General features: G+C 34.9%; 1 long non-coding RNA gene across 1 annotated transcript; it reads left to right on the forward strand.

The window, feature by feature from the left end:
* The first annotated feature begins 601 nt into the window (after window positions 1-601).
* On the forward strand, window positions 602-8,671 carry LOC106149382. Its single transcript, XR_001235534.1, has 2 exons — window positions 602-691; window positions 8,422-8,671. It is a non-coding gene; the product is annotated as an uncharacterized LOC106149382 (long non-coding RNA).
* Window positions 8,672-15,303: the final 6,632 nt, after the last annotated feature.

Consider the following 15,303-nt stretch of genomic DNA (forward strand, 5'->3'; position numbering starts at 1 on the left):
ACAGATCTGGAGAAATATTCCTAAAACTCATCTGGAACCAGAAGAGGCCCAGAATGGCAAAAGCAATCCTGGGCAACAACAACAAGTCAGGAGACATCACAATCCCTGACCTGAAATTATATTACAAAGCTACTGTGATAAAATAAACATGGTACTGGCTGAAAAAGACACCTGAGGATCAATGGAACAGACTGGAAGAAGCAGCCACAGCCACAAACACACTCAAACACCTGATCTTTGACAAAGGGGCCAAACAAGCTCACTGGAAGAAAGATAGCCTCTTTAATAAATGGTGCTGGAAAAATTGGCTTGGCACACGCTGAAGACCGAGAATAGACACACGTCTATCACCAGGCACCAAACTCAAGTAAAAACAGATCACAGACCTCAATATTAAAACAGAAACACTAAATCTACTGGAAGAGAAAGCAGGTAAAAATCGTAAACCTTGCTCTCACTACAAACTAAACATCAGGGCGACTGTGTGACTGACACTGAGTTGCCTTGGGAAGATAATTCACTTCAAACAGTCTCACTTACCCTCTGAACAAAGGTAACTTAGGAAGTTCTGGCTCAGTGTGTGTTACTATGACATCATTCTGGGGAACGCAGGGAACACCTAGGGCTCACTTCGGCAGCTCAAACACTGAAGTAGGAAAACATGGAAAGACACGAAGAGGAGAAAAGAGAGGTAGGTCTTACTGTCACAGCAATGTATTTGACTACCCAGAAAGGGAAAAGAGCAGAGGAAGAAGAAAGCTAACTATTATTCTGAATGCGTGGGGTACAGTAAGATCTGAAGAGGCTAGAGCTTCTGAAGAGGTTTTTAAGGATTTGTTATGTCATGGTAATAATTTTAGACATCAGTCTGTTCAAAATGGTTGACATTTGTTGGCATTTCTAATGAGACTGAAAAGATCACATCTGAATTGTAAAATAAGCACTTTATAATTGTGTGGACATAGAGCATTAGGGTTCTGAAAGATTCAAAAACATCTGAAAACTGTAATATAAAGTGATCCATAAAGAAAATCAGTTATAATCTATAGCAAAGGTAATGTATCCTGGTGGGATATTAATGAGACACACTCACGTATATTTGAAAAATAATAATCTGTTTTTATTTTGTTTACTCCTAGAGTAATTTCCCTTATATTTAAAAAGTTAATGTGCACAACGAACTTTCAGGAAGGAATTGCAAAACATAAAACATTTTTTCAATGTGTTAGATTCTTGAAACATCTCCCAGATAAAATCTTGAAATTATACTACTTCAGATGAGACAATTTATAAAGCACAGCCTGTTCTAATCAATCACATAGTACGCAATATTGAAGAATAATAAAACCAGTGTAATAGACATCTACACAGGAGTTCTGAGTGAACTACATCAATTAATTTACATTACATCAATAACACAGAATTCCCCATGAAAATGCTTTCTTATATTTATATTGTTATATATGTCTACATTGCAAACTAACATTTCATTTTAAACACTTCTTGAATTTGATGAATCTTATTAGTTTCTAGAATCTAATAACTTCAAGTTGAAATGCAAAAATTAAGATTGTGAATTCAAATGTTAAAGAGCTTTAATCAGATTTGGGAGTCAAATATTTCTAAACCATGTATTTCAATACAAAACATGAAAGACCAAATTTAAAATTTTTATACCTTATTTTAGAAGTGTTTAAAGCACTGTGTTAACCTAAATCTAAGGCTACAGTTTTTCTATGGGAAGAGATTTACAAAATCCAATTTTAAAGTGGTCCTCAAGTCACTGGATAACAAATAGTCATAATCCAAGTTACAGAAAACAAATTTGGTGGATCAAAAGGTTGCATTGTTATTTCTTTTTATTTTGTTTTGTTTTGTTTTTTGTCTTTTTGAGACAGGGAGGCAAGGCAGTTCATACTGGCCTTGAGCTCAGTGTGTATCCCAGGCTGGTCTTGAACTCACAAGGATCCTCCTGCCTCAACTTCCCAAGTGCTGGGATTACAGGCGTGTGTCACCATGCCCAGCTCTTTCTTTTTATTTTAAAGGGAAAAAAATAACAGAATAGCAACAACAAAGGCAAAGGCAAAACAATACAAAAACATTAAAAATTATAATGCAAGATTGATCAAGCAATTAAAAAGAATAAAAAGTAATAAAAACGTTAGAAATAATACAGAGCTTCACTAGGCGAGATGGTAGAAATTCAACAATGGTTCTTATATTGCATATTGTTGCTTCAAATTAGTTGTTCAGATTATAGCAATGGAAGAATGAATAAAAAAGATGTATTTTTATACAACGGAGTATTACTCAGCTATAAAAAGGATAAACTCAAGGCTTTTATAGGTAAATGGATGCCACTAGAGACCACACTCATACGTGAAATAAATCAGACCTGCATGTATAAACATCATATTGTGTCTATAAGAGCTTGAAAGAGTAAATAAAACCCAAAAGGTACAATAGACATTATGAAAGGAGAAGAAATTACTCAAAAGGAAAGAACAACTGTGATGAGGGAAAGGAGAAAAGAAAGAAAGAGGGAAGACAAAAAATATATATGTATATAGAAGGATATCTGGGATAATGGTACTGTAGCATATTATTTTCTAATAAAGATTCTAATCTGAAAAGCAAGGAAGAGAAATCCAGGCCGAGCCCGGTGCTCACGCTGAGGGTAAGGGGCAGGGCCAGGGTTCTGAGAGAGCACGTATGGCAGGGTGGCAGGGAAGGGTGCTGGGGTGCAAAGAGATGCACACAGAGACTGCCCAGGAGCTTCCCAGAAGGCCCACTGTGACTTGTGAGTCTTAAAGGGGCAGGCAGGGGAGGAAGCTGCTGGAGGCTAGCGAAGGGTCCCCTGGAAAGATGAGAAGACAGTGCTCAAGGTTCACCTAATTCAGGGCCAGAAATTCTTCTCCAAAGTCCAAAGCGCAAAACCTCAAAGTTATAGGTCTCTGGTAGAATACTAAGACCAACTGCCTTAGTAGTAAGGAAACAGAAAACTGTCAAAATAGTAACTGCTTCAACGCAGACATATAAGTAATCCTAATAAAAATCAGTGGTCTGTATACTAGACTGCAGATTGTTTTGAAAATATCATTCTTTATATACACCCTGTGATTGATAGTAAAAGCAATAAAAGAGAAAAGTGAACTTAAAGGTGTCGTTTTTATCCTGCATATCCCCCTTGGGATGGCTGAGGCTCCACTTTATATCACCTGAATTCTGGATTAAAGAGGGTGTAAGAGAGGGAGACAGCACAGGGAAACATGAGATGCTCCTAGAACTTCACACAGAAGGAATACATGTCATTTCCGCTCATATTTTATTGGTCAAAGTAATTAAATTGTTCTTGCGGAATAACCAGATTTCAGCAAATCAAGGAACAACAATCTTCCCATGAGGAGCACAGGGCAAGGGCGGGCGGTGACTGAATTTGTCCTCCGTCATGGAGGGTACCAGTGTTACATGGATTTAGGACATAAAATTCAAACTATAAAAATTTTAAGAATAAATTGGAGTGCTCTGGAATAAGACAATGTCTTTAATTCCAAAATGTTACAAGAATACAAACAATAAAGGAAAAGCTAGATATGTACAATTTTAATAAAACCAAGAACTTTTTGTTATCCAACAATAACTTAAAGAAGATGAAAGATGAGCCCAAACTCAGAAAACACCATTAGAATACATATAACTGAAACACATATTACAGCATAGATTAAAATATTTAAAAACACACAAGTTCAAGGCATATCACACAGGACAAATGAATAATATTTCTTCACGTGAAGACAAGAATGGTGATTCAGTACATGAAAAGATGTTCAATCTCACTGGCAGAGAAATTTAAGTGAAAACTTTAGTGCGGTTGCATCTTGTACTCACACAAAAACCTGGTCAGAACAAGTGTTGGTGGTTATATTTTTGCATGGATGGAAAAATATAAAACCAAGAGATGGCAGTCTCAAAGTTCAGATAGTGACTATCTCAGAGAGAGGTCTGGCCTGTCCCAGCAGGAGGGAAGAGGAAAGCAGGTCAGATCTTCATCTCAGCATTTCTAAGGCAGGAGGATTGCAAGCTTCAGCCCAGCCTGAGCTGCTCAGGGAGACCCAGCATCAAAATGAAAATAATCAAAAGTGGGCTAGGGATATAGTTCTGTGTGAAATTCCTGAGCCCACTCAATCCCCAGTACCACACACACAAGGACCAAAAAAAAAAAAAAGACAAGAAGAGAAAAAAAAGAAAAGAGAAAAGAAGCCAAATTCTAGAGAAAGAAGCTTGCTTTAAGCTGCATGCAGCCTGAGCAAAGCATTTACTCTGTTTGCTAATATCCTGAAGACTTCATAATAACCAAAACTGTGCTGCAAGGGAGGCTGGACACTGCAGTTCCTGCCTGAGAAGAGGAAGAAATATGTGTGCGAACAGATCTGGCAGCGTCCCATGGCAACCTTCTCCTTCTCAAGGACAGTGATTGAATGCTGTTTTGTGAAAAGAAAATATCACTTTGGTGATATGCTACTCAAGAACATATAAATTAAAGTTGTTACATGATCATTTTGACCAAATACACCATTCACATACGGAACTGAAATGAAAGCACAATCTCTGTCATGATGAACAACATTAGTCATTTTTCAACTAAATATTCATGGACTAATTCTGTGACACTGAGATCTGGTTTTTAACCCTTAAATAATATAAATGTAATGTGTTGGCCTTGTTACACTAAAAATCTCTGACTGCCTTCTCTCAGTACACTTTGTTTCATACATAGATTCTTCAGGGTTCGTTATACATATACATATGTATATGAGTACTCAGGTTTGAACAACATATTGGCTTAATAGGGTTCAAAATCTGATAGAAAAGGAAGGCGGCTTATTTTAGAAACTGCCTGTCCATTAGAAAAGATAACATAGTAAAAGTTGCAATCAAAATGAGACAGTCACTGAAACTTCTATTCCACTGATAAAGTATAATTTGAAATAAATTAAAATATCATTTCACATAGGAAAAATTAATTTGAGAAAATTCCAAGAAAACTCAATCAAAATCTCTCAATTTGGGGAATGAAAAATTTTGACAAGTTAAGAATAAAATACAAGGGACTCTCAGTTACTATAAAAAAAATACAGTTAAGTAATATTATATCATATTCTGACAATAAAAATTAATGTCAACATTTCAAAAACAATAAAATAGAGGCAAAAATCAGTATTTATTGTTACAAAACACTTCAGTTAATTCCCAAAGATAGAAACTGTGCCAACCTTGTTCTCTGATTCCAATTCAATAAAAATCAAATTTAGGATAAGTGAAAAACGTCTGACCTCTAAAAACTAATGAAATAAGAAATCAAAGCTATCCTTGCAGAATACTGGTGAGAAATATTATGGGGCACAGCATAAGAAAAGTAAAATATAGTTTGTTTCCATGTTATATTTACCCTTTGGAAAGTAAAAGTAAACGTAATAGTCAATTCAAATATTAGCAAAATAATAAAATAAATAAAAAAGGAAAAGAGGATATAAGTGAATCAAAAGAGACAACTGATTTGATAAACACAATATCTGAGTTGTTGAAGAAGATATGACAAAATATATACACCAATAACTTTTACAAGTGCAGAGCAAAAGAAAACAAGCCAAACAAAAATGAAATTACAAGTGAGGGAGCACATGAGTCGTAGGATACATTCAATATATTAAAAAGAAATTCAGGGGCTGGGGATTTAGCTCAGGGGCACAACACCTGCCTGGCAATCGCAAGGTCGTGAGTTCAATTCTCGGTACAGGAAAAAAAACAAAAATAAATAAATAAATAAAAGGGAATTCATCAAACACTATTGTGCTAACAAATATAAAAACTTCAACATAATGGTAAGTTTTGTTCCTTTTACTTTTATTTTTTTGTCTTTTTGAGACAGCATCTTGCTATGTAGTTTAGGCTGGTTTTGAACCCTCAGTGATTCTCCTACTCAGCCTCCTGAGGGCTGAGATTAGAGGTGTGCACCACCACACCCACGTGAAAGTTTTGTGATCTGTCATAATGATTATGGAAATATTTTGGAATGACTTATTTGAAAGAAGTAGAAATTAAAAGGCATATTAAAGAACCTCCATTCAATTCTTTCCATCAAGCTTATTTATTATATTTTTAGCTGACAAATTAATCAACAAAATAAAACATAATAATTGAAAGAAATAGTAATTTATATGACTTGTGTGAAAATATTATTGGAGATTTGGGGAAAACAATATGAATTAATAAAAAGATAAAATCTGTGATCTTCACCTCTCTTTACTGGTATTATTAGAGCTTTCCTTGTTAAATTACAAGAAATTTAGACATTAAAGATTAATTTAATCTTTTTATTGTTATTTTTATTTTATAAATATATACTTTTTTTTACTCAAAAAATAAAAGTTTTATTTGGTTAAATCTATGTCTCTTTTCTTTACATATGTACATCATTGACTATGCTTAGGAAGACTCCAGATAAATTATTTTACATATTCCTACATTTGACTTTAGTCCTCAAGTTTAAATATTCTGCTCATTTCTTAAAAAAATAAATTTTGTTCCATGAAGTTGAAAATTTATCTCGATTATTACTTTATTTTCCAAATGACTAATTCTCCAATCATCTCCTATTGAAAAGTTATATTTTGTCTCTACTGATTTATTAAATTCTTTTCTCTATTCATTAAACTTTATGTATCAGAACTGTTTCTAGATTATCACTTATATTTCATATTTATTACTTGTTATAGTATTTTATACATATTTAGTCATATAAAAATTAACAAATACACAATACACAAAATTTATAGAAAATGTCAGATAGGATACTAGTCTACAGGTATTGATATGCTAAACTGAAACAGAAAAAATAACATCAGTTTAAAATATTGGCGGGAATATAAACACACTTTCTTGTTTGTATGAAAATTGTACTTGACTTTTAAATTTAGATATATGATAGGTTTTAGGGATAACTTACTCTAACCTGTTCATTATTAACTAAACTTCTGACAGTTGAGTAAGAAAACCCCAAGTCACAATTTTAGGCCATACTGAAAGACAGCAGTCATTTGCGATGTATAATTCTGTCAAACAGTTAACGATATTGAGAAGGAAAAGTGATTCTTAAGGGTAAACAACCAATTAATAACATCCAAATCTGAAATGCTGACTTTAGAATGTAGAAACGATATCGTCACAATACATACTAATATTGGTAATAACATTTTAAGATATTTTCCACTTCCCTCTGCAATATTTGCTCTTTAGTAAAACCTTCCCTTGAGATTAGGTAGAGCCTGAGGCCCACCTCTAACAGTGTGTGGAAAAGATGGTAGAGTATCATTCTTATAATTATGTTACACTGTAAGTGTGAGGGATTTTTAAAATATATTTAAGCAGGGCATGGTGGCACAGGCCTGTAACCCCAGTACAGGGGAGGCTAAGGCAGGAGGATTGTTAGGAGTTCCAGACCAGCCTGGGCTACAAAGTGAGCTGAAGGCCAACCTGAGCTGCATAGCGATATTCTGTCTCAAAAAGACAAAAAAAAAAAAAGATATATTTAAACCCATAATAAGTAGATTTTCAAAAAAAAAGTAAATAGATTTTCAATTATTAAAAGGGATACTATCCTGATAGCTTTGAAACATTTAGGTTCCATAGTATGGGACAATTTAGGAAAGAGATCATATGCCAGGGAACGGAGCATGATTTCCAGCTGTGTTTTATTTTGTATTGCTTCTTTGAGTTTGGTGCTAGCAGTACCCTTCAGGCTGGCCTTGAACTGACTATGTAGCCCAGGCTGAACTCAAACTTGTGATACTCCAGCCTTAACCTCTTAAGAGCTGGAATCACAGGAGTGCACCATCACACCCGCTTTATTTCTAGTTGTTGAAAGTAATTCCTAACTTACAACAGCAAGAACACCAAGACCTCAATTATTCAGATGTAGGAAAATAAATCTTGGCAGTAACATGAGTAACTTCAAGATCACAGTCTTTCCAACTGAAGCTTCCAGGTAAGGACAAGGGTTTGTGGAGATCATGATTTCAATCTTAAGGGCCCTAAGCAGAGACTCAATTAAGCTAATCATTTCCTAGACTTCTGATCTACAGAAACTGGGAAATAATAAATGCATCCTGTTTTAAGGGACTAAGTGACTTTTAATTTGTTATGCAGGATTACATAACTAATAAATATATCACTGAGTACTCTTCCTCCAGAAAATGAAAAGTAAAATCAATGTATTAGAGGAATTATGTCATTGATCAAGCCATTAACTTATTTCCATAATAAACACTAATATATAATAGTCAACCTTAAAAGCACAATGTACTGACTGTCAAATGATAGATTCAGGCATTTTTAAAATGCTATCTTTTTTTTTTTTTACAGAGCTACATTACGTGGATGTAATACAGAAATGGAACTTTCTGAATATGATGTCATAATGTCTGTACATTATCCGTTTTACAACTAGCCTGAGACTTCTTCATCAGCTATGCGCTGCAGAACAGCAAAGCAAAAATCTGAACTCAATCAAAGCTGAAAACTCTAATCTTAGTAGAGGTGGATAAAATATAGTCCACTTGTTATATATTATATTTACTATTTCTTTTAGCACTAAAATAAAGCTTAAGTTACATGTGTGTTTTCAAATGTTCTATCAGGAGGGCAATTCAAGGAGTTCAGTTATGGATAATCCATTTTTAGTTGTTGGTGCTCTGTTGGAACTGATTTTGAACACTTTTCTCAGTTAACATAGTGACTGAACAAATAAAATATAGATATTAACAAATAACCCTGCATCCTCCAAAACAGAGTAGCAGCACAACTCTTCTTAGATCATGTTTTTCAAGGTATAAAAGAAGAAAATGGCATGACTTTGGTTTTTAATTTTAGAAATTGCTAGGATAGCTTCATACTATATTCATCAATGAGATCATCAAATTGTAACAGTACAAATCTGCCAGCCCATGGACTCAAGACATAATCATACATTGTCTGCCATGTATACCACTGTATTATGTGCTATACAACATTATGACTGTATATCTCAGCCCACTTTCCACTGCTGTAACACAATACCACAGACTGGACAATTTGTGAAGCACAGATATCTATTTGGTTCACAGTTCTGAAGGCATCGGATGAGTGCTTCTTGCTGTGTCATGCTCTCACTAAGGGAATGACACGGCAAGAAAGCACACAGGAGAGAGAGTACGGGGACTACATGCTTTTATCGGGAGCCAACTCTTGAAATAACTAATCCTTATACCAATAGGGCACTAATCCATTCATGTGGGCTCTTCCCTCCTGATCTATTCACCTCTTAAAGGTGCCACACCTTTGCATACTGATAATGACAATTAGAGCTGAATGTGAATTGAAAGAGGACATTCAAACCATAGCTCATAATAAAGAGAATTTACCTATAACCAATATGCCTTACTCCTTGAACTCCACTCATTTTGTACCAGCTCTATGAGCTTCCCAGAAACACAAGGAGAGTAACTTGGAACGACACCAGTGAACTGATTGTCTTTGTTACCTTTCTCGTTGCTGAGACAAAGTACCCGATATCCAAGGTTAAAGGGGGAAAGGATTATTGTAGCTCACAGGTCGTAAAGGTTTCACCTCACACTCAGCTGACAGGGGCTGGGACAGAGAGCATCGCCGAGGAGAAACAGCTCACGTGTGCAGAAGGCAGCAGTGTAGCCAGGCAGTGAAGAAGCAGTAAGCAGCACGCAATGGCAGCAGCCTTCTTTCTGTCCTTAGGTTTTATCCTTATATCTTTGTACTTTACCCCAAGGTTTGCAGCACTCATGCCCAGGGGCAGCCTTCCCGCTATCCACACCCAGAACTGTGCCAAACTAATCAGGGGACTAGTTAGGTAACCATGCACCCTCCATCCCAGCGTCACACACTCCGATTCAGCCGCCTCTGACTGCCTGAGGCTTTGGGGGAGACACCTAGACACAAGCCGTACAGTTATAATCTACTGTGGGCAGCACTCCTTCAATATACAAAAACATTGTCCGTGCATTCTGGTCCCAAACAGGTTAACAGAAGCAGAATCTCGAAGGCAAAGATGCAGCTAACTAAATGTTTTTCTTTTTCAGTCAAAATACAGTGGGCATCCAAAATAACTATGTCGCTTGTTAGAGTAAAGCATTTTGTTATTAATTTTATGTTTCCTATTTCCACGTCATTTCAGCTACTGGTGGAAAAGGATTACTATCTTATGTTCATTATACAGGCATTACAAACCTTCACAAACCATAGTTTTAGTCTATTTTCATTTAACTTTTTCCTGAGCTTGGAATATTTCATTAGTACTTTCACCATTAATATAACTTTAATACATGATATTAGAATTAACTCATTATTAATTGGAGCTATACTTCAACATTATAGTTACAGTAAAAATAAATTTAGGAAGCACAAAAATATGTAAAATGAACTAGACTGGTTTGTTAAAACAGAAAAGCTGAAGAAATGGTATAGCACGTTTATGACTCTGAAGACTGAAGTGAAATAAAGTGCCACTCTCTCAGAGCAGCTGTTTTTAACATTCTTACATGTATTATTTAATCCTTCCAGCAATATAATATGGCAGGTATAATTTAATCCTGATTTTAAAGTAGAAAACACTAAGACAATTAGAGATAGAATAACTTTTATACAACATTGCTATAAAGACTAAGTCAGATTTCAATCTAAACTGTGTGATTGTTACATTGAATCCTAAAGTAATGTATTATTCTCTTTCTCTCTCTGTCTCTCTCTCTCCTCGCTGATTTCATTCAACTATACACAAATGAAGTAAAAAGAAATTATTTTCTTCCATTTACTTGGCATTAATTTCAAGCCAAACATATGAGGGGAGCAAGGAAGCTGTAGTTTCTATGAATCACTTTAATCAGTTTTTTGCTCTGATTCATTTTAAATGATCCTTATTTTGTGGAGACAAAGCTCAGGTTTTCATCTGATGAACAAGAGGAGTATAATAAGACAAAGGTTTTGCCATGCTCTCATGCGTGTCTGCGGGGTGAGATAGTCTACAATATTTCAGGTGAGCGTGGCTGCTCTACCTATGCATGTGAAAGTGAAACGAATAATTTCAAGTACGTACAGCATATTTTTTTATGAGATGTAAATTACTAAAATAAGCTCTTGTTTTCCATTTCTTCCTTGCTAGAGAGGACTCTTAGATGGTGTCTAATCAATGGAAAGAATTTGATGCAATCAAATCTTCTAAATAATGCAATGATAGACTCCTGGTTTAAAAAAATTGCTATTTGCTGACAGGGGAACTTTTATAGTGGAGACACTAGGACAGATCTGCATGACTATGACTGCTGATAGAAAGCAAACCTGGAAGCTACAAATCTGTGCCATGACTCTGCACGGCTCCTGGAAAATGCTATGCAAGTCACGTAACTGACTATAAAATGGAGATGTGGAATGGTTGAAATTGCTCTTTCATTGGGGTAATGATGCCTTGGGCAATGTTATATATTGAACAGGCTAATTTGGGTCAGAATGAAGAGATACAGCTGGACAGAGCCCAGGGAGACACATTGGAAATTCCTGACTTCTCACTTTCCTTGTGCCGTGTGAGTCTTTTCCTTAATAGGAAAGTTTGATACAATCCATGATCTCCGATTCTCTTTATCCACCCTTACACTATGATACTTGGCGTGGCAGTTTATACTATGAAAATCGGTCATTATTTGTAGGTTGGAAATGAGTTAATTTTGCAAGTAGAGTTTTTTCCCATTTATTCATGAGTATGTGTTTGTTATAGATAAGTAATACATTTAACATGGCAAATTTAAAGAATCAAGTACTATTTCCTGCTACAGTAGAAGATCTTAGTACAATTAAGTTTAAATTCTACAGCTTATTACTTTTTGGAACTAGATTTAATTTGTCATTTAATTAGTTCATCTGAAAATGTTGCTTTTAGAAAAGACTAGCATTACACCTATGTTCCCACAAAACCTGAGATCAACTAACATGAAATTACCCTCTGAGTAGAAGTTATCACAACTTATATAACAAACTCATTTTTCTCCTACGTTAAATTTCAACACTTGTTTTTAACTTTTAATCGTATGTTATTTATTTTGTCTTTTTTTGCTTTGTCAATTCATTTTGGGCTGTTTTTAGTTGCTTGTTTTTGTTTGTGCTGCCGGGAGGTGAACTCAGGACCTCACACTTGCCAGGCAGGCGCTGCGCTGTTGAGCTATATCCCAGTCCTAGTTGTGTGTTTTTGTACACTGGCCAACAAAAATTACTCTCTGCTCCAAGCAAATAGGTTTGTGATGTCACATAAAAATTCAGGAATGGGGAGCATAATTATGCAATCTTCAAAAACCAAAAACTATTAAAAAGTCACACATATTCTTTTGTACATTATGATAGGAATTTGAACATTTTATAAAATTTTTCTGCCAAAATATATAATTTATGAATACCATAAAGAAAACATTACAAAATTAAAAACTTTGTCACTAATATTAACTTCTCTTAAAATTAAACTTAGAAAATTATTTCAGGAAAATGCTGATTTACAGTTTATTGGAGGTACTATAGCAAAATTAAATAAGCAGGGACTATAATCTTCCACAATATTAGTTGATGATAAAATACCTTTCCTCTCTAGTACAATAATGAGAGGAGGGAAAAATCAGGATGAACGGTTCAGCTGGGGAAATGGTTTTGGGAAAAACGTAATCAGTAACCGAAGCCTTGATTAATTGTTCATTTAATATCATCTTTGTTTTTCAGTTTCAATAATCTCACAGGCAAAGGTATATACTTTATTCAAAGTTCACCTTACCCACACAATAACAGGTACCCCTCTGCTACAATTTAGCACTATCTATCCCTGTTTTATTTTTCCAATTGATTTAGCAAATATTTAGACTTATTTATTCACTTAGATTTATGTATTTACTTTATATGCTTATTCATATCTCCAGAGTAGAAACTGGAAAAGCATAAGATATAGTCTATGTTGTTCCCAGACTCCATTCCTAGTGTCAAGTATAGCTTCTTGCACATAATGGAGACTCAAACCCTTATATTAAATGAATAATGAAATAAGTAATTGAAAATGAATGTGTTTTACTCTTTGAACTGGTGTCAGATGCATTTCTAGTGCTTATTGCTTTGTAAATACATATTGCAATGTACCTACTGTATTTATAAGTACGGTATAAATCTTGTTTAATCTTAAGACACCTGTAAGTTTCATTTTAGCCAGTCGCTATTCTGTCATGCATTTCATGAGCTGATGACAATAATCACTTGATTATTGTGATCTTATGAAAAATGTTTTAAAAAGTAAGTTTCACAAAATATTTACTTTGCTATACAAAGACGAATCTTAGTTTTGAGCCAAACATTTTTCTTATATGTTTTAATCATTGCATAAATATTTTTAAAGTGTACTAGTTAAGAGAAAAATGAGGAATTAAAATTTGCCTTCTATCTTTCTTACTTGCTTTAAATGTAAATGCAAAACTCGTGGCTTACTTCTCAGAAGTTAAAAATCACTCAAATATTTCTAGAGGAGGTGCTGTCCTTTTCTAATAGACCCATGTTATGATTCAAAAAACTAGAGTAAGGTTATTCAGCAGTTAGAAAAAATTCTGATATACAATATACAATTGGTGCTTTTTCTAGATTAGGCAGTTAGTGTAAATGACATCACAGTCCCAGCCAGCTGTGGGAATGAACGGGCAGTCCATGCCTCAACAAGAGTGTGCCTCTTGCAATAGGAAAGGTTTCAATTTTGCCATTTTCTAAACACAGAAAAATGTATCCCTCCAATTCAGAATATTGAATGTCTTATGGAAAGCGAAAGGTCATTTGTAACTGTCCAAAGGATTGATGGAATTGAAATACCTCCTTGACCTTCACCCTGCGCTCATAAAGAACAGTTTCAGATGACAGAGCATCAGGCAAGTTTTCAGAAAATGTCTTTGCTTCTTTTATATTGCACAGCAAGATTGTTACCTGATATTTTCGTTCATAATTGTAAGGCAAGATTTAATTACCTCGTGTCTTCCCTCATTAAAAGTAGCTGTCATCTAGTGCTGCTGAGCAGTGTCTGTTATTTGGGCAAATTCAAGCAGATCTGTTTGATTTTGCCATTGTCTTCCCTCTTGTTTTCTCCAGTAATTGTTTTGGAAGCTTCACAAACCATGTCAAGGTCATCCTTTACAAATCCTAAACCCACTTTCAAAAACTATACGTTCCTACAATTAGTTATTACCTATTAAAGACACCTATTTGTAAAAGCACCTTCCTATAATTGAGGGAGTGTTTATCCCCATGACCTAAAAATCTATTAAAAATTTTACTGCACTTATTATTAGTGTGAAGTAATACTAAATTAACAGTTACTGAATTTGTGTGCTTGTGTATTTGTATTTACCACGTATGTCAATTGTGAAATTTGTATAATCTGAAGTGGTTTTATATTCTTTAATATTTAACTTGCATGATAGAAAATGTAAAGTTATTGTGCAATAGCTTTTATGCAAAATGATGCTACAGACATACTGTGTGGGAGGTATGTGCCCCTAGCTGCTTTGCTTATAATAATGGTGGGTTTGAGCCGATCCTAGAGCCACTATTGTAATTTAAGCTCCATTTATATTTCATCTTGTGTAGTGCAGCAGCCACTTAACTTCTCTTGTTACTAGTGTTATTCTACTCAAATATAGAATCCTTTTTCTCATCTAATAAAGAGAATAATAAAGGAAAAGCTCTAAAACCTTCTGGGGAGAAATGAAAGGTTGCAAAAGCAGAAGAAAACTGACATCATAGAAAAGTGGTGGAAGGGGTTGCATTAAAGAAAACAAACGGCGGTATTTTGAAATACTGAATCGTCACAGCAGTATGAACACACTCACTGATTGCCAGCTTTTTGAAAGGATGCGTAAAATAAATATAAGTGTAACTCTGGTAACAGATACCAACAACGCAAAGGTGTATGCAGATTACACGCTTGTTTAGTTGCTCTGGGCAATTAGGAAGATAAAGTAGGTACTACTATCCTTGTACTCCAAAGCTGAGAATGAAAGGTTAACTTCTGTGGTTTGAGAAATACAAAATGACTGCATGTGTGCAGAGTGGAACCTCGGTCTATGAACTTCATTTGTTTTTCGGTTTGGGGGAAGATGTCTGCTCTTGAGTTTATGCGGGGAACATGGTAATGGTTGTGTTTGTAACCCAATGTGGAGTTTTCAAATGGAAGCA

Source organism: Chinchilla lanigera, unplaced genomic scaffold, assembly GCF_000276665.1.
Source record: "Chinchilla lanigera isolate Chin_1 unplaced genomic scaffold, ChiLan1.0 scaffold00043, whole genome shotgun sequence".
In the NCBI taxonomy this organism is placed as follows: Eukaryota; Metazoa; Chordata; class Mammalia; order Rodentia; family Chinchillidae; genus Chinchilla; species Chinchilla lanigera.